Source organism: Jatropha curcas, chromosome 7 (genome assembly GCF_041381405.1).
Source record: "Jatropha curcas cultivar XTBG-Jc1 chromosome 7, XTBG_Jcur_1.0, whole genome shotgun sequence".
NCBI classification, from domain to species: Eukaryota; Viridiplantae; Streptophyta; class Magnoliopsida; order Malpighiales; family Euphorbiaceae; genus Jatropha; species Jatropha curcas.
Window position 1 is genome coordinate 1,301,423 of NC_143157.1, and position 14,103 is coordinate 1,315,525.

The window sequence follows — 14,103 nt, forward strand, 5'->3', positions numbered from 1 at the left end:
ATCATTACAGGAGATGAAATGGAAGAAATGACCAAGCTAAGGGAGAACCTGTTCACAGAATTTGAAATGAAAGATCTCGGAAGGTTAAAGTATTTTCTCGAAATTGAGGTACTAAGATCGACACAAGGGATTTTTATATGTCAGAAGAAGTACATTTTGGATCTTTTGGTAGAGACGGGAATGATCGATTGTAAACCGGAAGACACACCAATGGTGGTGAATCATGGACTGAAGATAGTGGAAGGAGAAGAACTCGCAGATAAAGAAAGGTATCAAAGGTTGGTTGGAAAACTGATATATCTCTCATATACTCGGCCAAATATAGCCTATGTAGTCGGAGTAGTGAGCCAGTTCATGCATCAGCCTCAGACAGACCATATGGAAGCTGTGTGCAGGATCGTAAGGTATCTAAAGGGGACATTTGGACATGGTGTTCTATTCAAATTACATGGACACTTAGAAATACAGGGGTATACTGATGCCGACTGGGCAGGCAATCCAGTGGACTGCAGATCTACATCAGGCTATTTTACTCTTGTGGGGGGTAACTTAGTCACATGGAGAAGCAAGAAGCAAAAGGTTGTAGCATTGTCCAGTGCAGAGGCTGAATTTCGAGGTGTTGCAGGAGGCTTGGCAGAAATACTATGGTTATGAAAGTTGCTAACTGAAATTGTGTTTCCACCATCTGAGACTTGCAAGATAATGTGTGATAACCAGGCAGCAATTAGTATCTCAGAAAATCCAGTACACCATGATCGGACAAAACACAAAGAAGTTGATAGACACTTCATCAAAAAGAAGTTAGAAGCAGGCATTGTAGAACTACCTTTCATACGCTCTGAAGATCAACTAGCATATATATTAACAAAGGCAGTGAACGAAAGGACCTTCAGTGAAGTTTTGGGCAAGTTGAGCATTGGCAACCCCACTACTCAACTTGAGGGGGAGTGTCAGAAAGCAAGAAAATAGGAGGAAAATGTAGGATCAGATTTTCTCATCATTTCCCAATTAGTGTACATAATTAGGGAATAATTATAGGAGGAGAATAATTCCTCTCTTTACTGTTTATTTCTTTCCTTGTATAAACCTGTACCTTAGCTATATTAAGACATTGTAAAGCAGCAGAATAAATATATTAACACAATTCTTCCAGATTATGTCTCAAATAATACCATTTAACACTTATATCTTTGGCTATAGTTTTACTTTAATTAAATTAGCGATGCAACTTAATTATATAATACTAAATTAAATAATAACATCATGTCTCTGTCTCTCTCCTTTTTTTTAATCTCACATGTATTTGATTTGAAGGTCCACTTCTAAGCTTGTCCTCTTGTTTTATTCTTTCATCAATAAAGAAAAGTCTTAAAGTATGTACAGGATGCTTGAATTCTTGCCTATTTATGCCTTATTTTTAAATAATATTTATGGTGGTTGTTCGTGTAACATCCCTTCTCGGTTCACCCGTAAACCCGAATGAACCGAACTGAGACGTTACAAGCTGATTGAACCTAAGTCCTATCAGGCTGATATCCTTATGTATGCTGAATATTATATCATGATGTTGCTTATATATATATATATATATATATATATATATATATATATATATATATATATATATATATATATATATATATATATATGTACTTAATATTTACAGGACCTTATACTAGTGTCCAAAATGAAATGGGCCTAACTAGGTGCCCTGTACATGCCATGATAAGTATAGACAGAACCAAAATATCAAAATGAGTAACTACCCTGAAGACTGGGTCTTCCAAAGATGAACTGCAGCAGTTGTAAGATGACTCTCTATGGTCCAGTCCCAAAACCTACGAGTTAAACAAGTAACTCGCTGAGCAAATAAAACTCAGTGGATATCTCAACGTATAAAAAAACATGTAAGCACACATATATGTATCAATAAACATGTAAGCACACATATCATGATACTTCCATTATCGTATTTGTTGTTCATTATGCTGTATGACTTATGCAAATTTTTAGTCAATAAAACTGTATGGCTCCATAAGGTTCTAGTGAAACCAAAGTGATAAGAAGAACTGTATGAAACTGGATGAATACTGTATGACTGGGTTGCTATGACCCATATATAATCATATCCACTCAACGGCCTGTAGCCGGAGTAACAAACTGTATGGGGCACAGATCTGCTATCCTATGTCGCGACATAGCCTTATCTACGTGGTTTCTACCTAACCTCAATGGAGCATATTATCGGTATGTCAATAGTATAACACAAAAGCATATTAACTGCTTCATAAATTCCTAAACCATACTGTTTACCTGTATGCTGATAGCCTCGCAAAGTGGGCAACTTGTGTTATGTTAGTTTCACATCATTTGCATGATTGCATTTTGTTTTTATACATTTGCTCGTGTTGTCTTTTTGTTTTAAAATGATTGTACGAATACAATTTGAGCAAAAGAATACAATTGCATAGAAAAAGAGGTCCAAAAGGCATCAGAACACAAGTCGCGAGCACGACATGAAAATTCGCAAACGCAAGAAGCACACAAGAGAGTCAGAGAGTTTACAGGCACAATTCGCGAGCGTGACCATGAAATTTGCGAGCGCGAGTTGTGTTTTCCGGCTTACGCAGTGTGTACTATTTTGGTCATATCTCTCAACTTATAACTCCAATATAGGTGATTCAAAAACCCAAGGACAGCTAAAATATAAAGGAACAAATAACTCTTTTATACCACTTCCTAATTCCATTATTAAATAGGGTCAAAATCAAGGTGAAGTTACTGGTCAATTCTCTAGCAAACCTGTTTCAGTATGAACTCAATATCTACTTCATTTATTCATTTCATCCCATGCTTTCTCACCATTTCCAGTCCTCTTACTCAACATTAAGCAACATATCTTCTCATTATCAACACACCACACAAGTTCTCATGCAAGGAAAGTGTTAAATTAAAAGAGATATCAAACCTTCACTTCAAAAGCTTGAAATCTTCTTCTTAGCTTTCTTTTTCTTCTACCTTTGAGCTCACCTCTCCTATACATAAGAATTCTTATGAATAATCTAAAATATTACTAAATTAGAGGTTGAATAAAATAGAGCTTCAAGAAATTCTACTTACTTGGATAGAATAGAGGTTACCATTACAATGGATGGAGAAAGGAAGGTGGAAGAGTAAAGTAGATGAAGGAGATAAAGATAAAGATGAAGAAGGGAAAGTGAAATGGAAATCTCGGTCAGGCTCCAAAATATTATTGATTGTATGTGTAAATTACCAAATGGTACCTCAATTGTCAATAGGTTACAACTTAATACCTAAGCTTTATATTTTAGTGCAAGTAAGTCCTAATCCTTATACTTTGATCTTTTTGTTTCATTCAAGTAAGTCCACTTCTTTTCATTATTATTGTACATCCCATACTACCCCACTCTAGACTCTAATGGCTCGAACCGGATTTTGATTCAGCCCGACTCAACTCGACTCTATGCAACAACTTAATTCAGTAGGATGTCACAGTTCGTCTTTTTTAATAGTTATTTACTACTATATTTTTTCTTTCTTTCTCCTTTATGTTTAATATATGATAGGATTTTTCTTATATATGCTTAGGAAAATAAAACATGAGTATTAGACAGAAGTTTATAAAATTCCTTATCATAAAGAATAAGATAGCATGGCAGTTGCCAGTTAGAAAATTGTAATATATTCTTTTAGGTGAATTTTTTTTTTCATATCAATTAATTCATGTCATACTTTGAACAAATCAATATTTGATAATCAAAATATTATTTTTGAGTTTAAGAACTTGATTTATTTAAAATTTTATAGGAGAAATGAAAGTGGAATTTATAATTGGAGGCAATGATAAAGCAAGTATGGAACAGGCACGTAACACACATTTATTCTGATTTTGTTTTTCAATTAAAGAGGAAAAACATAAAATCATATGCTAAAGATGAAGTTTAAAAAAAGTGGACTAAATACTGGAAGACCCTGAGGCCATTAAGAAATTAGAGGTATTTTGTAAGAATCATTCATTCGATGAGGGTGGAGAAGGATATTATCTCTCTCCACACTATAGGATTTATATTACATTAGAACACCAAAAAAGTGTGGTAAGCTCTATATTATATGTCCAATATATTTTTGCATATCCTTAAGCATTTGAAGTTAAATATTTTCTCCAAAAAAATAGGCTGATGAGATAGTTAGGAGCCTATATGGGGGAAGCCACCTCCACACCAAAAAACGAGATGGCAATAATTGGATGGACAACCGCTCTAAGTGAATGTTTATAAGTTAATATTACATTACCTATAATGAAAATATACACTTTATTGTATGATTTTATGCTCTAAATATTATTGCAAATACTTATTTTAATGTTTAATTCATTAATATCTTGCAGAAGATATTACAAAAGATGGTCGAGAAGAGTGCTTTTGCCCCTACAGAAGGATTAGCACAAAACGTTGTTGATGAGAGAGAGAATTAAGGTTACACTTGCTGGAAGAAGAAAACATGATTGTAAATGCAATAATTTCAAATTAGCAAAAGCTTGATGTAACAATTTTTAATAGTCAAAAACAACAAATTTTTGATAGCCACAAGCAATTAAAACTAAACATATATATAGTGGTATGATAGAACAAATTTCTAATTAGAATGGAATCAAATTTATAATATTAATATAATAAAAATAATAAATTGATATCATAATTAGAATAGGAATAATAATGATATTTTTGTCAATTTATAAACTTAGTAAGGGCATTTAAGGAACCTAATTGTCACGACCCGTTTCCATGGGCTGGACCGGCACTAGGGCCCAGGTAAGCTTAAGGCCCCCGAGGCCCGTAGTAAGCCTGAATCACTAAAATCGATTATCTCAATATAAATTTCAAACATTCAGCCTATATTAACATGAAAAATATACCTCAAAATTTTATTATACCTCGGCCCAAATTTATCATCTTCATCTGTATTACTACACTACTAGATGTATGTAAATTCTACAACTGCAGAGTTACTAACTGTTTGTTATACATAACTTCTTATACATACAGTTACATAGCAAATAATTATATAACTAGGAGAACTTCTTCATAGCCCTGCGGCGAAGAAACATAGCTTAAACCGAATTAAAGAGAAACTTACTTCCTGAAAAATTTAAACAACACATGTGAGTTTTCTAAGGAGTAATAATTATTGCACAACACACGCAGTCACACAAATGTGTAAACATATCAATCTAGTTATCCGACTAGTTATATGCTCACGCAGCCAGTCACACAAATGGCATATCACCAGCACTCACAATCATAAACATCTTCATATAATCACATCACGTGGAAATTGGTCAGTGGAGTCACCGAAACCCCGATGAGCCGTCCTCCCACATGGCTCATCCTCTCACATGTGCACCAGGGAGCCGATCCCCCATACTGGTCGACCGGTCTAATCTTCACTTGACCAGCCCTCTCATTGTTTTTCCATTCTCTCTTTTCTTTTCCATACCAACAGGAGGCAACCCGGTGGTCTCCATCCAATCTAGATCATCAAGCGCTCACAACAGGAGGCCACCCTGCGGGCTGCAATCAAATCTAGATTTTCAGGTGCGCAACAACAAGCGGCCATCCTGTGGTTTCAGAATAAATAGAATTATCAGGTGCACACGAGGGCGCCGATCTCCCATTTACCCGGCTAACAGAAACAGAATCAGGATCCATATAACAGAATCAGAATATAACAGAAATCAAAATCAGGATCCGTATAACAGAAACAGTCTCACAAACCCATGATGACCCACTTCATCCCAATCCCACACAAACATGGCAAGCATTGTCACATCACAACTAATCAAGCATTGCAATTAAATGCAGACATATTGAACAGTTAAACATCGGAATGCAACGCACAATTTAAACATTCATACTCAAATGCAATTAAATAAGTAATATTAACAATAAACAACAATGATAGAACAAATAACAATAATAATAAACAATAATAATGAAAATAAATAAGTAATTGAATAATTAAATAAATAATGAAGATAGTAAAATAATTAGAGCACTTTATTTACTATGTATTAAGTTATAGAATTAATCTAAATAGACTAATTAATTATATTATTAATTAAAACTAGTCTAAGTTCTATCGAAATTTCGGCAGCACCTCCCCTAAAAATTGGACTATCTACCTGCTCACATATCACAATATTATTATATCTTTATCAATCAATGCACACAGCCCATCCGTCGGGCAATCAATCAATTTAAAATCCCATCCTCCTTCCAAAAACAACAAATCAATAATTAACGATTATCATTTGTTACTGTTTGCTCAACCAACTCACTTTCAAAAACTTAAACTCATTATTTGCCAAATCTATACCTAAGAAAAGTTTAAGCTCATAATTTAATATATTATCAAAATCTTTAGCTAGACATCATATCTTTGTTCCCATCAAATTAAACATCAACTTACAATCTTAAACAGTCTCTAATCATATTACAATTTAGAGAGCTGAATAATTTGGTAACCATTTAGACGATTCTAGAATTCTACTATTTATTGCAGAAAAGTTAGCTAACTATTAATTTAGACAAACTATTTAATCTTGGCCTACTTAAACTCAAATAGTAACAAATTTGCCACACAGCTGCTGCCACCATGAGAACTTTTCAAGTTTTCCACTTACACTTATGATTTATACACTACTTAACTCCATTCCTTATTATAGAATTAATATACAACTTTATTTTCATCAAATCGTTACAAAAACTTATAGGAACACTCAATATTGGGCTATCCTAAAAAAAATCAGGTTCTGATTCAACCCTTCAATTTCTATAAACTAATTCCTTCATTTATATATTCGTCAAGAAACTTGCGTATTAACCAATATCCAACTTTATTGCTGCAAGAAATAACATTCAATTAAATTTATTGTCATCCCAAACTATAGTTCACATTTCTTTGTCAATCACAACCTTACTCCTTAGCAACAACAATGTCAAATACGAATCATAAATATATAGAGCATTAATATAAACTCATTTAGCAAAAGTCATAAAATTTTTACCAGCTAGCCACTGCCAAGCTAAAGAAATCAGATTTCTGAATATAGCCTGTACATTACGGCCAATGAACTCCTCTCTCAACAAAAACTTAATTGATAATATCCTATATCTGATATCAAGGCAATAACTTAAACAAATGGTTAGATTAGCTACTGCCATATCAAATTTGTTCTAACACCTCAATGAAAAATTATAATAACCAAACATACTTACCCATTTCATATCAATTTCAGCTTGTGCTTAAGATTAACAATTAATTCATCTTATTCATGCTAATATATTCAGTAGATTGATCTATAACTTAAATTATATTGAAGAATTAAATTCTCCTTAGTGAAATTGCATGAACAGTAGTAACTAGGGATTTAGTTCCAACGCTAACTTACTTCATGAATCAAATCCTTCATCATTCAGCAAAAACTCATAAATTCTACTGAAGAAGGTCGAAAATTGGCTTACCTTGTCGGCGATAGTCGCTGGAATAGCTCGGAGAGAAGGATGAAGACGCGACTGTCTCGATCGGGCTGAAGTCGCGGCTTCGTTGTGACTTTTGCGCTCACCAGAAACGGAAACGGAGACAAGGGAAAGGAAGGCCGGACTGTTCCGGCGAGAAGGAGACGGCATGGAGGCGCGGCGTGGGTCTCTGGCCGTCGGAAAACGAGAGGAGGAGAGGGCGAGAGAGTGAGATCGACGCTACTGGAAGAAGAAGAAAAGAAAAAAAAGAAAAGAAAAGAAAGGAGAATTCTAAAGCTTCTAGACCATTCCGGTTCGATTCGAATCGGTTTGGTCTAATTCTATGATTTGGCTCAATTTGCTTGGTTTTCGAGTTTTTCGCTTGGTTTTCGAAAAATCGAATTGGTTTACGGGTCCAGTTTAGCAATAATAAAATACTAGCTGGTATAATCTCATTGGTTGAAATAAAAAATTTAGTTTTTAAATGAAAATTCTACGAAATAAAATTTTCGGGTCGTTTCACTAATGTTCCCTCCTCCTTCGCACTTATATATATATATATATATATATATTAAAAAATAAATTTAAAAAAGATAAAACTTTAATTTTTAATATTTAATTATTTATACGTATTTATTTAAAAAATAATTTTTATAAATTATATCCAAGCAACTAACAAATTGCAATATATATATATATATATATATATATATATATATATATATATATATATATATATATATATATATATATTTCACACAAATATACTCAAGAGAAGATTAAAGAAATATCAAACTTTACATAAATTATTAGATCAATTAAATATTTACTAATCTTATTATTGTATAATTTTTTTACTTTTATTGCCATAATCCGATTATTTTTTAGAGTATTATAAAAGAAAAATATCACATATTCTTTTCTAAATAAAAAAAAGAAAACTATTAGATAACTATTTTTATTTTACAAAATCGTCTATAAAAAAAGAAAGTGAAGAAAAAACTAATTAAATATTTACATATACACCACATTATCACAAAATTATATTATTTTTTCCATAGAAAGAACTAAAAAAATATGCAATATACTTTAAAAAATTTATTTTAAAAATTTATTCTATTTGAAGATTTATTTTTAAAAAATATATCAATTAAATCATATAAACATAAAGAAAAAAGAGTATTTAAATAAAAAATATTTTTTTCTAGTTTTATCTCCCTCCTAAATAAAATACTTTAAATTATAATCAAAATAAAATCAAATAAATAGTAAATTTAAAAAATAAAATATAAAAATTTTCAAATGTCTCATTGTCATTTATATTTATTAAAAAATAAATTGAAAAAAAAAAGATAAAATTTAAAATTTTGAAATGCTTAGGGACTGTTTTTTTTTTCAATTAAGTTTCTTATTTTTTTGTTTTTTCTTTGAAAAATAAACAAAGCTTGCTTGTTTAGGCTTTTTTAATTTTTTTTTTGTTTGCTTTTGATAAAATTATTTTTAAAATAAAAAAATAAATTTTATGATACCACAAATAGTGGTTTACGAAATTATGTTTTCTGTTTTTAATTCTACATTGCTCATTTTTTCATTTTTTATAAGATCTATCCTCATAAAATTACTGCTACTGTTGTTGTTATTATTATTATTATTATTTTCCCTATTTATATAAATCTATTGTCATTTATTTATCCAAAATATACAAGCATATATTTTTATCTCAATTCAAAGTCTCATCTTTTTTTTTTCTATCTATTATCTGTTTAGTATTATTTTTATATTTACTATTATTTTCCCTATCTATATAAATCTAATGTCATTTAGAATTATTTATTTATTATAATATTTGAATATTATGTTTTTATTCAACATAATAATCAATAGTTACTGTAACTTTGAAATTTTAAAATTAAATTGTAAAATATTTTTAATTATTTTGTCTGAAACTTTGAATTTTTAAAATTTTCATTATTAAATAAAAATCTTTAATGACTTAATAAGGGAGAGATTTGATAATTGGAAGAATTTTTCACACATGAACCAAAAAAATGAAAAAAAAATATTTTCAAAAAATAAATAATCAAAAACTAAAAACTGCTTTATGTTTCTAATAAATAAAAAACTAAAAACAAACAACTATAACAAACGGGGCCTTAGTTATCTATATGTATTTATTTTAAAATAATTTTTATAAATTTTATCCAATCAATTAATAAACTGTAATTTTTTAATTGCCCATCATTAAGGGTATTTCAGGACATTTTTAATTCCATTAAGGGTGATATCGAAAATTCCATTATTTCCCTCCTCTTTTCCCACATTTATTTATTTATTTATAGTGTAGATTATAGATAGATGGTCTAACCCACAAAAATTTTCCAAGCTTTGCAATTTGTTGCAATGACATTCTAAATTAATATTCGTCCCCTTTGCACCTTAACTTAGAAATTTAGAAATATTGTCACCCGAGAGTTTAGAATATATATAACAATATTAAAAACATGCTGGCTGGTTTGCCACCAATAAGAATATAAAGGATTTCAAGCTATCTAAAAAAGCATAATTAAAAAAATAATAACAATATGCCAAAAGAAGAAAAAAGTGAAACTCAATTAAAGACGGATTATATTTAAAATAAAAAGAAACCTATGTGAATTTACACCATGAAGAATACCTAAACCATAAAGCAATGAAAACTCAGTTAATAAATCTAACCAAATGGTGGAATTGTCAACGTATTAGCTCTACCAGGTGTTGGTAAACTGAAATTTAATGTTGATTTGTGTAATTTCCCACTAATGGTTTGTAATAGTTTCAAGTCTTTAAGATATGCTTGTGCAGGCTATATTTCTCGCAATATATGGAAGTGCCCAAGTGTTTGTAAACTGAAATTTAATGCTGATGGGGCATCTAAAGGTAAACCGGGAGCTACAGGTATTAGAGGGGTACTTAGAAACGAGATAAGACAGGTTGTTTTTTTACAAGTCAGTTGGTGCATTAGATTCAAATGAAGTGAAGCTTCTTGCTTGTTTGTATTGAGTCCAACTCTAAAAATGCAATTTGTTGGGTGATTCATAAGCAAAAGCGTTCTTGGCGATAGTGAGAATATTTTAATAAGTTTGATATGATAGTATTTTATTTGGCGCAGGTGGAATTTCATCACATAAATAAAGATGGAAAGCAAAACTATATGTTTAAGAAATGAGTTGAGGCTACTGCACTATTTTTAGCTTGGATATAAATTGAATTGAGCTGATTTTTAAGAATCTCTTATTGTGATCGATGCTTGCTAACTCTCTCTTATTATTTTTCATCTCAAGAAATGGTTTTGGATGGTTGGTATAGCTACAGATTATTGCACCTGTTGTTTTGGCTTTATAATTTTATGGGATATTAGTTAATAGCATTGGATTTTTGTTGTATTTAGTTTATGTGAGTATTGATGTTTTGATTAGGCTTTTTTATTTAAGTTATCCAAATTAGGTTGGGTATTTGTAAGAGACTATTGGCTCGAATTAGTACTTAGATAAAACAAGTTTTTCCTGAACATTATAAGCTAATAAAATTTAATCTTTTTGCTGATAAAAAAACAAAGTATTAGCTCTGCCATCAATATCCCAATATCTAGGTTTATATATGTGGGCTTAATTACTTATGTATAGAACGGAATTAGGGTTAGCAATTATTGCACAATTAAGTTTTTATAAGTCCTTTACAAATTTCTTAAAAGTAATAATTTATTTATTTATTAGCCAATCAAAATGCATGATAATTGTCATTATCCAATTTAGTAAAATACACAAGTCATATAAAATTGTAGAATTTTTTTTTTTTTTTTTGCTAAAATGCCCTTAATCACTTACCTTTACTATCATCTCTCTCTCTCTCACTAACATTCTCCCTCTTCATCTTCCTCAAACTTTTTCCCTTCTTCTTCACCAACGTTCTAGAATTTCTTAAATTTTTGCAAGCTCTAATTTTCAATCATCAACAAGAAAAGCAGATAATAGATCCTTCAATTTACTTCTCTGCATCTCTCCATGTCATACAAAGCGGCGACATTCCTGCATTGGCCACAAATGTCGCTCTCTCTGCAATTTCAAAAATTTTCAAACTCCAAATCTTTGTTGGTTGGAGAGAACAAAGGGCACCAACAAAGATGCATATGAGAATTTTACAGGTTTTGACATGTCTAATCAAGCACAAGGCTTCAACTTTGCTTACGGATCATGATGTTTGTACAATTGCGAATACCTGTTTTCAAGTCTTCCAAAAATCGACAAGCAGAGCCGATTTGCTTCAACACGGTGTGAGATATTCGATGAGAGAAATAATAGAGATAATATTTAAGGTCAAGCTTGAGGAGGACTCGAAGTCTGATAATGAAGATATCATATTCATTTTCTGATTTCAAGAGTACTCTTCTCCAACAATTTATCCAAGCAATTGTTATTATTATTGTTTACTGCAATTTTATTTGTTTTATTTTAATTTTGGATCTAATATTTTGATTTTGAATCTGCATTCTAATTTATAGATAAAACTGATAACTTGCAAAAATTTGAAAAAAAGAAATTAAAAGAGAGAAGAAGATGCTCAAGGTACATTTTTATTAAGAAACTAGACAGCCTTTATATAGGCTTACAAAGACCAATAAAAAATCTTAACAAACTAAGAAATATCAGCCGCTGACGTGACCATGTTCTGCTGAACATTATCAACTAATTCCTAAACAATTGGACTGAAATATTGACTGAGAAAATAAACACTAAAAACAAATTAAGTACGGTAACATAAAAAAATTAAGTAGAATTATTCAACAATCCCTCCCTTAAATTGAAAACTTTATAGCCAGTTTATAGCTCTGCACCTTCTCTGCAGCAAAAACCCATTAAACTTCTCAAATTTAGGAAGGAATGTGACTTGAGAGACTTAGTAAATATGTCAACAAGTTGATCTTCACTTGGGCAACACTTCAATTTAATTTTTCCTTCATTACACAAATCTCTCAAAAAATAATACTTCACATCGATATATTTGCTTCTTCCATGAAATACTGAATTCTTGGAGAGTTTAATTGATGAACTTTTGTCACAGAAAATTATAGTAGCTCCTTCTTGTTTGAGCTACAACTCTTCAAGAATTCTCCTTATCCAAATGGCTTGACAAGCACAAGATGTAGCAGCAACAAATTCTACTTCTGTACTTGACGAAGTGACAATGGGCTGCTTCTTGGAAGACCATGAAACAGGTCCTGGTCCAAACATAACAACGTATCTTAAGTGCTCCTTCTTCCATCTTGATCTCCTACATAATCACTGTCAGTAAATCCAATTAAATTTGACTTTTCGTTGGCTTTATAAAACAAACCAAAATCCTTCGTTCCTTGCAAGTAACGAAGAATTCTCTTGCGGCAAGCAAGTGCATTTCAGTTGGATTCTCCATAAATCTGCTTATAAGACTGACTGCATACATGATATCTGGTCTTGTTCCGGTTAAGTACATGAGGCTACCGACAATTTGCCTATAAAGCGTGTTGTCCACCTTCTTTCCTTCAGGGTCTTTATGAAGCTTTAAACCAAATTCAGATGGAGTAGATACAGGATTACAATCCTTCATTTGGAATTTATCTGAAATTTCTCGCACATATTTCTTTTGAGAAACAAAAATCCCCATCTTAGATTGTACTGTCTCTAAGCCTAAAAAGTAATGCATCTTTCCAAGGTCACATCTCAAATTCAGCCATGATAGATGTCTTGAATTTTTCAAACATCCCAATGTCGTTTCTAGTAAATATAAGATCATCTACATATAAGCAAACAATAAGCATTTGGCCCTCATTCCCAATTTTAACAAAAAGAGAATGCTCATATGGACATTTTTGAAAACCATTTTCCAAAAAATAAGTCTCAATGCGACTGTACCAAGCCCGGGGAGCCTGTTTTAATTCATAGAGAGCTTTTTTTAATTTATAGACCTTATGCTTATTTCCAATCTTAATATAACTAGGGAGTTGATCAATAAATACCTACTCTTCCAAGTTACCGTGCAAAAAAGCGGATTTAACATCTAATTGGAAAATTGGCCAAGAATTTTATGCTGCCAGTGTTATCACCAATCTAATTGTATCATGTCGTGCAACCGAAGCAAAAATTTCAATGTAATCAATGCCATATTTCTTCAATTTTGTTTTGAAAACCCACTTTACACCAATGGTTTTGTGCCCTTTTGGAAGATCACAAAGCTGCCAAGTATTGTATCTTTCGATGGCTTCAATTTCATAATCCATTGCCTTCCTCCATTTTGATTCTTTGACAGCACTTTCAAAGGTTGTAGGATCACAATCTGTAAACAAAGCAAAATGAGTGATCGATTCTTCATTGTAATTAACTCTCGTTACCTCATAATCTTTCATCCAAGCAGGTCTTTTTCAAGTACGAAAGGAAGTTTGAGCTAAATCAGCTGCTACTATGCTTATTGGTGAATGAATTTCAGAAGTTACTGAACTTTCTACAGCTGCAGGAACATTGTTTGTTGAATTTTCAGTTGGCTGCACTTTTTTTTC